Raw genomic sequence first — 15286 nt, 5'->3', positions numbered from 1 at the left:
ACAGGATTCCCTGGAAAGTAGAAAGGATGTGATGTTTCGCTGCCTCTGTCACTGTTTTGTTTTTTGGACGATGCCCAGGATACTGGACAACCTCAGTTCACATGATAACAGCCACTAGTGTCGTTAATCACAAGGCTTTTTGAAAGTTACATAGAGAACACTTGTGTCATTGCAAAGTATAATTATACTCAGTTTTGTTGTTTTCTGTACAATCTGTGCTGCCTCATTCACTGTTTATTGGGAGTCTAAACTCCAGAGCAGACATCAGAGCAATTCTGCAGCACTAGCAGCCAGGTAATCTTTATGGAAGTCCTGGAAACAATGGGAGCCAGGAGGAGTTCACATGGTAATAAGAGGACAAACCGGGGAGCGATTAAATGATGTAATCCTGTTGAGTTCCATCAAAGCAAGCAAGAAGTACTTCCAGAGTAAAAAGAGGAATAAGAACCCAAAGAGAATGAACAAGCATGGATGCAGGGGAAGGCCTCCGAACCATCACAGTCCCTCAGGAGGTGTTTGAACCTGGGTGAAAGGGAACAGTCTATGGTCATTAAGGTTTTTAGTCATAGAACAATTTCAATCTTCTCATATTTTGCATTGAGAAAATTTAAGCAGACAGGTTATGATTTTGATGAACCATTTCTGTCTGTTTTGATCTTCAAGTGATCTATGAAAGCATTTATACACGATATGAGGGCCGATAAATGTTTCACTTGCTGTCCAAACCAAAAATCTGCGGAAATGTTTAATCAATGAGGCTTTGATATTTCCAGAAAAATGGTCAGCACTGCTGTCATAGGATAACAGTGTTCACCAAGTCTTTCCTGAACTCGTCTTACTACTACAGCAGTACAGTGTCATATGAGACAGTCATATTCTGATGTTCTCAGTTTTCCCAGAGCTGTAGAAATCCAAATCCAGTTATGGATTTAGTGTTTACTGAAATGAGATGCTTACAGGATATTTGAATATGTGACCAGACCTCCTGTCATATAAAGCATTCCCAAAAGAGGAGGGGTCAATAGGTAATCATTGTCCAGGGCAATACATTCAGACCATGTGATATTGACGTCGGGGCAGTGTTTGTGGAAACGTGGAGACATGAATGTAATGAGAACTCAGTGTTCAACAGTGTTAGTGTTCTTTGACATGGAGGGCAGAGTGATCCCTAATCAATACAAATCCAAAGCACTGATCAGAAGGTCTTTGTTGATGGTAATGTGAAAAGTTATGATTATATTGGTCTAACAGTGTTTAAATCTGTCTTATAGTGTCAGGTAAATCTATAATATATTGATTAATGCAGTTAGTCATGTCTACTAATTCTGGTATGGGCTTTTATGGTTAATTCATAAAAGAGTAGGCCCTAGTTAACAAAACCATCACACTGTAAGGTTATTTTTCCTCCAAGCACATTGATGGCTGCAATCTTAAACCTCACTCTTTAAATATTCCTCATAAGCTCTTCTACAGTGACAATTCTTTCCACTAATGTTCTGTTTTCCCATGTGTCACAGCTCCGAAGCTCCACTGATTCAAATCACAGCAGCGCCGTCTCTAACCTTGTAAAGTAGCTCAACTGAAACTTTTTTTTTAACCTTAGACATCAAAGTAATTATTTGACTGATGAGTTTGTTGGAAGTTCACACAACTCTCAAACACACACACACAATACCAGACAGAGCTCATTCTGTGAAAAGATAGGCTACATGAATTTGTTATTTAGACTCGCTATTGAGTAGAGTTATTGATTTATTTATTTTCACACAATTACAATTTAATAATAAAAAAAAGATGTCATTTTTGTGGTGAAAATGATAAATGGAGGGGAAATAATGCTTAAACAAAAGTTGTCCCTAATCTTTTTCCGTCCATTTGGCAGTCAATTCACGCCCACCGCACCTCCAGTCTCAGCCAATGGCGTCCCCTCAGTAATGCGCACCTGTTTTTAAAACGGTGCCTTAAGAGCCAAGATGGCCGCTCATCATACTGGAGCAGTAGAGCTGTATCTTGTCAGCACGGAGCCTATCTCTGGCTTTAGAACAAAGTTTGCAGTCGAGTTGTGTTGACTGTTTCCCTCGTGCTGTGGATTATAAAACTGGACCCACGCAGGATTAATGGAGCCACGACAGGATCGTATAAAGCACCTGAGCAGCAGCTTCAAGGTAATTTGAAAGAGCATTGTTAGCAGAGAGATCCTCTATGCGTGTGTTTTGGGAAGAGGAGTTACTCTGGTGGGCAGTGGCGTGCACAGGGGGGGGGCAGGGGGGGCGGTCGCCCCCCCTCGTGGCCCAATTGTTGAAAAACGCGTGCTAAAGTGCCCCCTGGAAGCCAAAACGCGCGTTAAAGTGCCCTCTTGGAAGCCAAAACACGTGCTAAAGTGTCCTCATGGGGGCCAAAACGTGTGATAAAGTGCCCTCTAGGAGCCAAAACGTGTGCTAAAGTGCCCTCTAGGAGCCACAATGCGTGCTAAAGTGCCCTCTAGGAGCTGAAACGCGTGCTTAAGTGCCCTCTTGGGAGCCAAAACGCGTGCTTAAGTGCCCTCTAGGAGCCAAAACGTGTGCTAAAGTGCCCTCATGGTAGCCAAAACGTGTGCTAAAGTGCCCTCTTGGAGCCAAAACACATGTTAAAGTGCCCTCTTGGAAACCAAAACACATGTTAAAGTGCCCTTGGAAGCCAAAACGTGTGCTAAAGTGCCCTCTTGGGAGCCAAAACACGTGTTAAAACAGGCCACATCGATGTTTTTTAGTCTTAAGGTATTGATATTATAAAACAGGCCAAATCAACGTTTAAAAAGGCCAAATTTTTTTCGCCCAAACGCACCATGTCGCTACAGTCTCACTCTTGTCATTTTCTGAAACTTGGCAGCCCTGAAAGTGCCCTCTAGGAGCCACATCTAGGAACCAAAACGTGTGCTAAAGTGCTCTCTAGGAGCCAAAACGTGTGCTAAAGTGCCCTCTTGGGGGCCAAAACATGTGTTAAAACAGGCCAAATCGACGTTTTTTTAGTCTTAAGGTATCAATATTAAAACAGGCCACATCGATGTTTTTTAGTCTTAAGGTATTGATATTATAAAACAGGCCAAATCAACGTTTAAAAAGGCCACATTTTTTTCGCCGACGACCTGTGGTCGCCGGCCAAACGCACCATGTCGCTACAGTCTCACTCTTGTCATTTTCTGAAACTTGGCAGCCCTGAAAGTGCCCTCTACAGGGTTCCTACGCATTTGAAATTTCCAAATTCCATACTTTTTCCAGACCCTAATTTCCAGATTTCTCGGTAAAAAATTTAAATAATTTGTGATATTTGAGTACATAGTTGTGCATTATATAAAAAAAATCATGCAATTAATCATTTGTTTTCATTTGTATTCTGAATGTGTATGCCATTATGTAACCAAATAATTTCCAGGAGATTTTAGCTATTTCCATACAATAATTTCCATTTTCCATACTTTTCCAGACCTGGAAATGTATAAAATCAAATTCCATACTTTCCATACTTGCGTAGGAACCCTGCCTCTAGGAGCCACATCTAGGAACCAAAACGTGTGCTAAAGTGCCCCCTTGGAAGCCAAAACGCGTGCTACTGTAAAGTGCTCTCTAGGAGCCAAAACGTGTGCTAAAGTGCCCTCTTGGGGGCCAAAACATGTGTTAAAACAGGCCAAATCGACGTTTTTTTAGTCTTAAGGTATCGATATTAAAACAGGCCAAATCGATGTTAAAAAAGGCCAACATTTTTTCGCCGCCGACCTGTGGCCAAACGCACCATGTCACTACAGTCTCACTCTTGTCATTTTCTGAAACTTGGCAGCCCTGAAAGTGCCCTCTAGGAGCCACATCTAGGAGCCAAAACATGTGCTAAAGTGCCCCCTTGGAAGCTAAAACACGTGTTAAAGTGCCTTCAGGGAAGCCAAAACGCGTGCTAAAGTGCCCTCTTCAGTGGCGAGGACGCGCTATTAGGTGCCCCTTTTTTTCCTTTTCGCCCCTGCCCTTCAAAAAGTCTGTGCACGCCACTGCTGGTGGGAAAAGGAAGAAGTTACCTGACCCAAAGAGTTTTTGTTGAGGTAGAGGTCTCACTTGGATGGGTTTTTAGTTGAACTGAACTTTCCGCTGACTGAATTGAACTGCTTTTGTTACTGGTGTGGGACATTTTGAATATTTCTGCATTGTGGTAGCTATTGCATGAGAAAGACATTGTTGTTGGAGATTGTGAACATTTGTGGTTACGTCTGGAAAAAAAAAAAATCTCAAAAATGTTTGAGATTTGTGCTAGGACTTGGACTTTGAAGATGAACTATGCAAGATTTTAAAGAGACAAAGAGGAGTTTGCTTTTGGTTATAAAAGAGTCTCATATTAATGTAGAATCTACATTACCCACTTGTTAATGGGTCCATAAATGTATCGTTTTGTCTTATTTTGATTTAGTGGTCGGCTTGCCCAGCATTTCCTGGTTTCGGTTTCGCAGACGCTGCCCGGCGGTCATGGGAGAATAACGCCGCCGAATCGCCGTTTATGGTCGGAACTACGACGGTATCTGTTCGTCTTCAAACCTCTGACTTTAATTCTTGATCAATGAAAACATTCTTGGCAAATGTTTTCGCTTTTGTCCGTATTGTGCTGGTCCAAGAATTTCACCGTGCGCGCGGGGGCTCATGGGAAATTCCGAAAGTCCTCGTAGTCCCTTTAATTAAACAGCTTTGGAGTAATTGTGATGGTTAAATGACTTGTTGGTTGATTAAATGACTCAGGTCTGGTGTACTGCTACTGTTTGGTTGGAACAAAAACCTGCAGCCATGGCGGCCCTTTGTGGAACGAGCTACCCATCCCTGACCTGGCGTCTCTTGGCAGCGCCTCTGACCGGATCTCCAGCTGGCACCCCTAGAAATCAAAGGTAGCTTCTACACTTTGCGTACTGAAACTGCTTGTATCGAGCACTGAACTGCATTCCACTGTCAAATGAGTCAACTACTGGACAACTAAACATTATTTGTCAAACCCAGAATTTTCACACACGGTTTCACAGTTTGAGAACCAGTGAAATAATCCATGACAAAGTGTCCAGTTATCTTGTTTACACAGGTCATTGTGGATTATCCTGAACATTCAAAGAGCTAGTGCAGGTTTTATGATGTGTGGTAGTGTGAAGTCATCATGCACAGTCAGTGTATCATTAGGCTACAGTGGATGTGCATCAGCACACTGCCAGTGGGGAGAGTGGGCAGGTGACACAGCACACTGGCAGAGTGATGTGCCGCTGTGCACGGGGCGTTTGAGTTGTTTTAAAAGATGGCCGAGAAGAAAACTTAATATTCATTCTAATGTACGGCTCGTGTAGAATATTTTCAGCTATTTCTTTCCTTAAGCATTTTCCCTTTTCAACTACTGAACAACCATTTTCCTTTGCACTTGAAGCTCACCTACAGTGCTCACTGTGTTAGGCCACAGCTGCAGGGGAGCTGAGAGAATCAGGAGCCAAACTTCACCTTGACGGGGACAATAAAGTAGGACACGATCTAAACTAAACGTACATTTAAACAGATGTTAGATTGTTTTGGTGTGCAACCTTCTAAAAGTATCTTCTACACGTGTTTTTTTTCCTTTTCTTACTTTTTCTGCTGCCCTGTGCACAACAGCACATTGATCTACCTCTGTGCTCCTATAGCTCTCGCAAATGGCAGCCCACTGATCCAGATACTGCAGTTGACATGTTGACCACACACGACCACCTCACACGACTCCACATCAAATATCCAGAACTACAGTGACATATACTTTGAGTCATTATTAGGGAATCCTCTAAATTACAACAAAAACAATTAAAAGAGTAATGTAAATATAATGTAAATGTATTATCATCCAACAGCAGTGTTGGGCATGTTACTTTAAAAAAGTAATTGGGTATAGTTACGAGTTACTTTCCCCAAAAAGTAACTCATAATTGAATTACTACATTATAAAGGTAACCAATTACCAGGAAAAGTAACTATTGCGTTACGTTTTTATAAAATGCTCTATATGTCAAATTACTTGGACTCACTGGTCTTGGTCTCGAGACCGCACTTTCAAGGTTTTTTTTGTCAAGACCAGTCAAGACCACAGCTGCAGTGATTTTTTTTTTAAACCGCAAGAACTTCCCAAATTAACATGTAACCAACAAGGTATTTTATTTTGAAAATGTTGACGCTGCCACCTACGTTTCGTTCCAGGTGAGGGTAAAAATTTGACGTCGTCCCAGCCGTCTCAGCGAATGTCACTTTATGTTACACTGGGTGGAGTGTTTTTTCTTCCCAGTTAACTTATGTTCAATACTTACTGTATGATGGTCGGCCCCGACGATCCTGACCGTTTCTATCAAAAGTCGTGTGTGTGTGTGTGTGTGTGTGTGTATTGGGTGTGGATGTATTACTATATATTAATTTACCACTTTTAACTTGAATCATTTTGGAAAAATGACAAAAAAAAAAAAAAATGAATGTAGGCTACAGTAAATTTGTTTTGTTTTTTCATCAGAGAATCACCTTTCAAGTGTTGAATGTTCTTCATACATTGGTTGTGAGTGATTCACTGGTTGCTGCTTTTGAAAGCACCATGTAAAAAGGGGAAAGTACTTTCTACTGCAGGCTAACCTGCAGTTTACCAACAGTTTGAAATACATTTATTTTCCAATATGACAAATAGACTCTAGGCTAATGCTTCTGTTTATTCTGTTTGGTCTCGGTCTTGGTCTCGCCCCCCCTCGGTCTTGGTCTTGACTCGGTCTTGCCCCCTCAAAGTCTTGGTCTTGTCTTGGTCTTGGTATACTCTAGTCTTGGTCTAGACTCGGTCTCGGGTTAGGTGGTGTTGACTACAACACTAATATAATGTACACTTTAACAGGTGTATTATTTTGTGACATGACTTCTGGAGTCAAGTAACGGTGCATTTTATTGTCAGTAACGGTAATGGAATTATAACAGGGAAACAGAAACCTTTTTGATTATATGACTGAAAAGATTAGGGCCGTTAGTAACGCTGTTATTTTATTCCCATCACTGTCCAGCAGCCAATCAGAGAGGAGGATTCTCTGTGGCCTCAGACATTTTTTTTTTGCTCAAGATGAGGTGAAATTGTGCTGATTCATGAAAAGGTTACCGTGCAGCATGCAGTGTGCCACCAGTGTTTCTGGGAAGAGCAGAGAAGTAGAGCGGGGAAGGACAGAGACTGCAGAACAAGGTTACAAGAGCAGGGGCGACAGGATCGCGGCAGGGCGACAGAGCAGATAGTATTGATAATATGGGAAATGTGATCGCCTTTAGTCTGCGCTTTTTCATTTGGGGAGGAGAGGGCAAGGGTGATGGAGGAATCAGAAGGGGGGAAGGCAGAAGGGAGTGTGTAAGGGATCCTGCTGTAGCCTCTCAGCGTCTGGCTGCATCCATCCTGCAGTCTGCTGTTCTCTAATCAGCCAAGCAGCGACAGCCATCCTGTCTTACCGCCGCTTGGCTGCCACTCCGCAGCCCTATCGATGGGAGTTTGGGGCGGCCCCAGCCCAGCACTTTCTCATCTGCTGCTGCTGCTGGAGTCAGGTCGTCTGTCCGCCTCACATCCAAAAATGGAACACCACCTCCCCGACTCGAACCTGAGAAGGGGATCGTGGGACAGGAACTGGTTTGCATAAGATATCAACTCGCTGATAAAAGTCTGGATTGGAAAAGTGGAACCAGGTTCTTTAAGCAGACAGATCAGTGGTGCTTATGTATTGATCTGGGTGGTATTGGGGCTAATATATTGTTCCTCTTGTCTGCCTGCAAAGGATCTTATGTAGCACGAATAGCATTTTATCTAATTTACTATATAGCTACAAATAATCTATAAACAACTTAACATTTTTAACACTAACCACTCTCCATTATGTAAATTTTGCAATGAAGAAGTGGAGGATCAGCTACCTTTATTTTTTTATTGTACACATGTAGTCAGATTGTGGTTAAAAAGTGGCGAAGACCCAAAAAGATTAAAGCAGAAGTAAGTGATATATTTGTGTTAATATAAGTCTTAAATAGTTATATTTTCCGACAGCAATCACTTACATAGAGTGTTTGGTCTGAATCACGGGTCTGTCAGTCACTCTGCTCTGCTCTGAGCCGAGGAGAAAACATTTATCGTATCCTACAGTTTTTATCCAATGAGGAGAGAGAACGGCATGCAGGGCTGTGTGTGCAGCCAAGGGACGCCGTGAATGTGGCGACGTAGGGACGAGGACTGTTATGGTGCGTTCAAGGAAACTCGTATTTTTCCGACCGTGAAGTCGTACCAGTTCGATCTGGTACGAGTTCACCAGTCAGAAGTTACGAGTGGCCGTTATAGTGACTTTCACAGGTAAAACAGGTTGGAAAAACACGAGTGGGTTGCCTGGAACGCTACAAAGTGGTAAGTTGTGACTTGAAGCTGTAATTTACGATTTCAAAAGCCTGCCTGGAACGCAGCATTAGCGAAAACGACCGGACCACTTACTTCTGCTTTAATTTTGAATTTGCACCACTAAATATTTTGTTGGGAGTACTGGATGCAAAATGTCTACAGATTGTAAACACGATCATTCTTAAAGTTTTTTTCATGCCTTCATTTTTTGATAGGACAGTTGAGAGTGACAGGAAATGGGGAGGCAGAGAGAGGGGGAATGACACGCAGGATAGGGCCGCTCGACGTGGGATTCGAAAATATTTACATTGAAGACCCAAACTAAAAAAATCTTGAATTTTGATTTTTTTTTAGAAATCAAGTGCAAAAAAATTATTGCAACAAATCAAGATAAGGTATAAATGCATAACAAAAAATGGGAAAAACTTATGTTTGAGTAAATGTATATTAAGAAGTTACTGTTTATTTAATTTTAGTAGTTTCACATCCCTTTTTTCTTTCTTTTTTACTTTTCTGTCCTGTTTGGGTCCTGCTTTATTATGTCATCAGGTTTGTTCTGTCCTTTGTCTTCTGTTTGTCTTGTTTTGGTCAGTGTATTGTCAGTTTAGAAATTGTGTATTCTATTGGCTGTTTCCATTAAATAAATGATTTTAAAAATATATTATATAACAATTTAATATAGTCTGTTTTCACTGCAGATGCACTTTCCATGTAATGTGTAAAGCAGTCTGCACTGAATAAAGTAGGTGTGTTACACAATTACACAAATTACATATTGCAACAAACAGAGCAGGGACTGTGTTGGTGGGGCTGTTTATGGCACCAGTGGGATGATGAAATATGATCCAGGAAGTCCTGTTGGAGTAACAGATTAATGTGTTTGTTTGTTCAGTGCTTTACAGTGCTCAGAGAGACTGGATGTTCAAGTAACAACACAGAGGGAAACAATGAGTCACAGTTAATGAAAAGACTGATCTGATACAAGTGAGTTTAGGGGAAGATGCTACAGTTTTTAGCTCACCTGAGATGCTCAGACAGGAAACTCCAGAGCTGAGGGGCATGATGCAAAAATGTCCCGGTTGCCTTGATTGGTTGGAACAAATATAGGACACTCCTGCCTGCGGAGTGGCTCAAAAGAGATTAACATATCAACTATATAACTGGGGGGGCCTGACCATGCAAAGCCTTGAAAGATATCTTAAAAGCAATTCCAAAAAATCACAGAAAGTCAGTGCAAAGATACAAGAGCAGGAGTGATGTGATCTGATTTCCTAGAGTTTGTTCAAAGCCTAGAAGCAGCATTTTGGATATAGACTGAGGGTGAGCAAGTGACTTCAATACAGTCCAAGTGAGAGGAAGTAAAGGTGATAGGAATGTGTTGTTCATGATACACAGTGTGTGTTGCATTATAGGTCCCCAGTCTGAGCAAACCCCCTGAATGGATGGATCCAACCTTCGAGGCCCATGTGATAAACACTGACTGTGTGGTGTTGAAAAACTTTCCCAATGCATCATAAATGTTGTAATGTAAAAGTTGTTTTTTAATTGCTGTGTTTGGACTTTCTCTATTGATTCATATTGTTAGTGATAATCCCTGCCCAATATAAGTGATTTTGAAAGCACTCGTGATGGTTAGATTTTGGTTTAATTTGCAAGGTAGATCTGGATTAAATATGTTTGTTGTGGTGAAAAGGTTAAATAGAAAATATGAGTTTAATTCATGGCTATAATTCAGAAGTCCCTCTTTTGTTAGCGAGTTAATATTTGATGAATGTCAACTCTCTTAGTCTCTGAACCCAAGTTGAAAACACACGACTCAAAAGTAATGTGAAGCCTGAAACATTGCTCAGTATCTCACAATTCAGAACGGTGATGCATTCTGAATTTGCAGCGTGTTTGTCTGTTTGCAAATGTTTTTTTGTTTTATTTGCAATGAGTATCTGCATATTTTGATCCATGTATTTTAGTAGTAAAACCAGCTGCTTCAGGGTCCATATTCATCATTTTAAACTTTAGAATGGTTTAAACCAACTTCTTTGCAATGAGACACAGTTATTGAGGGATGCTCATACTCAAGTAAACTTTAAAAGCAGTTTACATCACACAGCCAATGAAAGCCATAGAGTGAGCCAATGGTGGTGGTATGCCATTCTGCAAGAACATATAGATTTTTTTCTTTTTCTTCTTTCCCCCCTTTTTCTAATTTATTATTCATTTTATTTGTGTGAAATCTCTGGGTATTAGTTAACATGGGAAATTAACAACAATGCAAAGTGCAGACAATGAAGAAGCTTAGACAGTAATTGCAAATAAAATCAATGCCAGATTTATTCTTGTTGTTTGTTTGCACCCCTGATGAATGCAAAGGAAAGGAAAGAACAAATGTTCAAATAATGGACTGAAACTACTCTATTCTTAATTATACTGATTCAGCTAAAGTATTATTAGTATTATTATCATCACACGGAAAGGCGGAGGGGTGCTCTGCTCTGTTTCTGTACTGCAGTCATCAAGGATCTATTCTTAACCCATTTATAAACCTCTGGAGCTCTCTTACAGTACATTTAAAGGCAGATTCTGATGCTGGTGAATTAATAAGGATTCCAACAACACAGCAAGAAGTTTAAACAATCCAAGAACTCCAAAGATGACGACTTTTCATAACTTGAATACAATAAATATGCAGTTTGTAAGGTATTTTTTGTGTCAAAACAAACTGCAGTATGTGTTGGTGTCATCCGGTGCAACTGTGCGGCTCAGTGACAACAAAGTCGAACAAATTAGTGGTTGAGTCAACAAAGTATAGCACTGATTTCTCCTGTTCGTGGCGGTAAAGTTGTTTTCTAGTTGAAGTGTGAAAGGAGTCACTGGCATTGATGAACCTGTGGAGAATAATCACCTGAACCCCAAGCTCCACTTCGCTTTGCAATGCCATACGCTGACTTTCAGCTCATTTAGCCGTCTGACGCGCTTGTAAACGCTCTCACTGACTCATTTCAGTTGCACAATGTGGCTGTTTTTTTAGAGAGAAAACTCTATGAACCCAGTGTTCAGCGCCAGATCGCATACAGACACACCTGGTCGATACATAGTGGAGCATTTAGCAGCTAAAGACAGGTTCAGGAGTTAGAAAACAGACCAACAGTGCAGATACTGTACACTTAGTATTATACTTCTACATGTACAAATATGGAACTTTTTAGTTTCTCATATCAACTTTAAAAGGTGAAGATATGTCAAAGTTGTGATCTCAGCTGGTTTCTGCTGCCTCTGAGTGGCCAAAAGTCAGTTATTGCAGGTTTAACCATAACCACACTCTCCCCCTGTCCTGAACCAAACACTTTGAGTTTCCTAAACTCGACCAAACATTAATTATAGAGGAAGCAGATCAATAAGATGGTCACATCGGAAGATAGTGACAAATGATCTAATTTGTCATACAGAGCATTAGAACTGATTTTCATGCTCAGTGAAGTGGATAAAAACCTGCGAAAATAGAAATGAATTGAAACTATACAGTAGCTGTCTTAAAGGTGCAGTAGATAAACCATGTGAAGTAAATAATGTAAAAAAAGATTTAGATATTAAAAATGTATTTTTTTAATTCACTGTTGCCACAGCTGCCGTGGAAACCGGACCGTGGTCCGTGGCATCCCGGTGTCCACGGACACACTTAGCTCCACTTTCAACATGGCTGCACTTAAGCTTAAGTAATGAGGCCCAATTTGACTCAATTAGGTGGTGTTTGTGTTGATGGTTATTGAGTGTGTGTGTCATTGGGCTTACCGGCCGCTCCCCCCACTCCCTCTCTCCCTCCCCCCTCCCCATTCCCCCCCTTGGGACTCCCCGAGGCCACAGTGTGGATAATTAGAGTTCGTGTGAGAGGGTTAACCCACCTCAGTGGGCACAGGAGAGCGAGGCGGCTCACTGCTGCACCTCGCTTTTGATGTCTGGCCAGCTCTCTCTCCCCACTATCTACCTGAATGTCAACCAATTGGGACAGTGCAAGGGCTTGACATTATGTCTGCCGGTTATCATTATATGTTTTTCCCCCCCCCCCCTCACCTGATCGATTGGCTCTGGTCTGCAGTGGTGCTTCTGGGGGCTAACTGTCACTGCTAGTTAGGGATTGACCAGTGGGTATCATTAAGAGCGAGAGCGCCTGCTTGGGGGAGGCTTTGTTGTGGGGAGGGGTTGTGAAGAAGCCAAGCCTTTCTCTTTTAGCCTCCTGGACTTAGTTGACCTTTCACTTAGGGAGCAGCTGGAGCTGAGAGATATTTAATTGAATGGAGTCTTCAGATGTATTTTGGAGAGAGCAAGAGGAGATACCGCCAGCTCAAGACCAGGCAAAGAGTGGGGAGACAGAGACGGAGCGAGAGCGCGGGGGGAGAGAGTTTGCTTGACCTTCAAAGCCTAATTGATAGGCTTTTCATAGACCTTGTTTGAGATGTGCGTAGTCCCTGTTGTTCAGCAGACCCTTACAACTCCTGCAGAAGTACAAAGTCAACCGCAGGTAGGGAGCCCCCAGTGGCCCGCCGCAATCAATAGCAGCCGGCTCGGCTAACGAGAGCTGCAGTCACTCTCCAGCTTTCACAGGCCCCATTAACAGGCAGCGCCCAGCCTAATTCCACAGCCCTGCACTCATTAATGTGGAGAAATACGGGGCAATAGCAACATTATGAAGCAGCCTGGAGAATAACTGATGCTCATATTTGGCGAGAGGAGTCAAAATAGAGCGGCAAAATGATGCGTCTGGCGCCCGATTGATTAGGAGAGAGCCGAGTTAACAAACGAGGGGATACATCAAAACAAAAGCAGCCTTGCAGTGCCGGCTTGATTCGCTCTCCATCCAGTATTTCTCCTCCCCTCCATCCCTTTTTTTCCCCTTCTTTCTCTATCTGCACTCTCCCTGTTTATTCTAGCTCGCTGAATTTTGATAAAAAAAACAGGGCGATGGGCAACACAGGAGGCTAAAACAGATTAATGACAATTCAATTTCCCTCGCACCGCGGAGCCGCGAGGTAAAACGCTGAGGCTTAGTGTCTGCCGGCGACGGGGAGGGGTGGGGGGGGGGGTTCCGGAAGAGGAGGAAGCTCTGGCCTTATTGTTTTTTGGAAAGTGATTTAATTAGACCTCCCTCTATCCCTCCTTCCCTCCCTCCTCTCTCCGGAGCCGGGCGGTAAGGATAGGATACGAGGCTCTGTTGGGGGGCCTCGGACGCGCGGAAAAGATTTCTGAAGGATCATGTATGGAGATCAACTGATAAGCAGCTAATTTTGTGTACTTATGGCAGCAAACGATCTGCGGGGGGGTAGCTGCCACCCTCACCCACCCCCACCACCACCACCACCATCCCCACCAACGTTCCTCTCCTCCTCTCAGAATTCCTCCAGCCGAGAGGATGAAAGCGGAGAGCTGAGCCCAGATCTGAGGCTGTTTCGGCCATTAATGCTGATCTCTAAAATTAAAGATTTATACCACTTGATAGAGCTCACTAGCAGCAGCACACATGCACCGGATAAAGAAGAGAGTGTGTGTGTGTGTGTGTGTGTGTGTGTGTGTATGGGGGGGGGGGGGGGCGTTCTCTTTTAAAGCTTTCTTTAAAGTATCTGAATGGGAATGGGGTAGAGGGGTGGTGGTGGTTAGGGGTAGGGGGGGTTTCGGGGAACACAATAATGAAGAACCACTCCTCGGCTAATTGGAATCTCTTGAATAAGTTAGCGGCGAATGATGTTTAATTTGGGAAATGAGTGATCTTACCGACACTTTGATGGGAAATTAAAGGAGAAAAGACTCATCAATGCAGCAAGGATCTAAAAACCGACTTTCATCGTCCATACACGCTGATTGATTCCTCTCATACCTCCAGGTCTGATGCCGGCAGATCAGCCGCTAAACAAAGTCCACGCTGTTTATTTAGATAATGTGTGTGAGCTTAGATCACAGCACAGAGGAGTCCTGTTCATGTTATCGCAATTTAAAGAGTTGAACGATCATACTAACTTCTTTCTTTCTTTCTTTCTTTCTTTCTTTCTTTCTTTCTTTCTTTCTTTCTTTCTTCTCACTCACAATCCAGCTCATTGGTAAAAAGAAAAAAACCCTTTCTGATACCTCACAGCTTTTTTTCAACAGGGTTTTTCTCTCTTTCACCGTTCAACTAATTTTCACTGTTCCTTCGAGTGGCACTACAAGATGACAAACTCACTGTATTGTGGAGTATTGAGAGCTGTGTGTCTTCTTCAACTTTTTCACATCAAGTCCTCAGACCTCCACCTGAGAAGAATCCAGCTTTAGATCTGTTTGAAACTGATGAACAAGATATATTCTTTCACTGAGTCAGTTATGGATTGGATTATAATCCAGGAAGCCGTAGCAGTGCATGTCCATATAACGGTTGCAAATGGATACCAACTGTCTTCGTAACAAAAAGACACACCAAAAAACATCCAAATACCTCCATGCTGCACGTATGTAATGTCCGTCTTGTATTGAAGCCCCGAAATGCGAAATTGTTCCGAAAAAAATTAAATAAGTCTATATTTCAAGCTTGTTTGTAGAGGAAGCTCCTCTTCCTGGTCCATCCAATTTGGACGAACAAGCTTGAAATATAGACTTATTTAATTTTTTCCGGGACAATTTCGTATTTCGGGGCTTCAATACAAGACGGGACATTACATACGAGCAGCATGTTTTTTGGTGTGTGTCTTTTTGTTACGAAGACAGTTGGTATCCATTTGCAACCGTTATATGGACATGCACTGCTACGCCGAGACCCCCTGGAACTCAGAAATTTCAATTTTGGGTGAACTATCCCTTTAAGACTGCTCAAGTTTGCAAGTAGCAGTGCTAACATTATCTACGAGGAAACTAGTATTAAATCACCCCC

The sequence above is a fragment of the Trachurus trachurus genome, assembly GCF_905171665.1.
Source record: "Trachurus trachurus genome assembly, chromosome: 23".
NCBI lineage: Eukaryota > Metazoa > Chordata > Actinopteri > Carangiformes > Carangidae > Trachurus > Trachurus trachurus.
Note: the sequence above shows the minus strand (reverse complement) of the source record.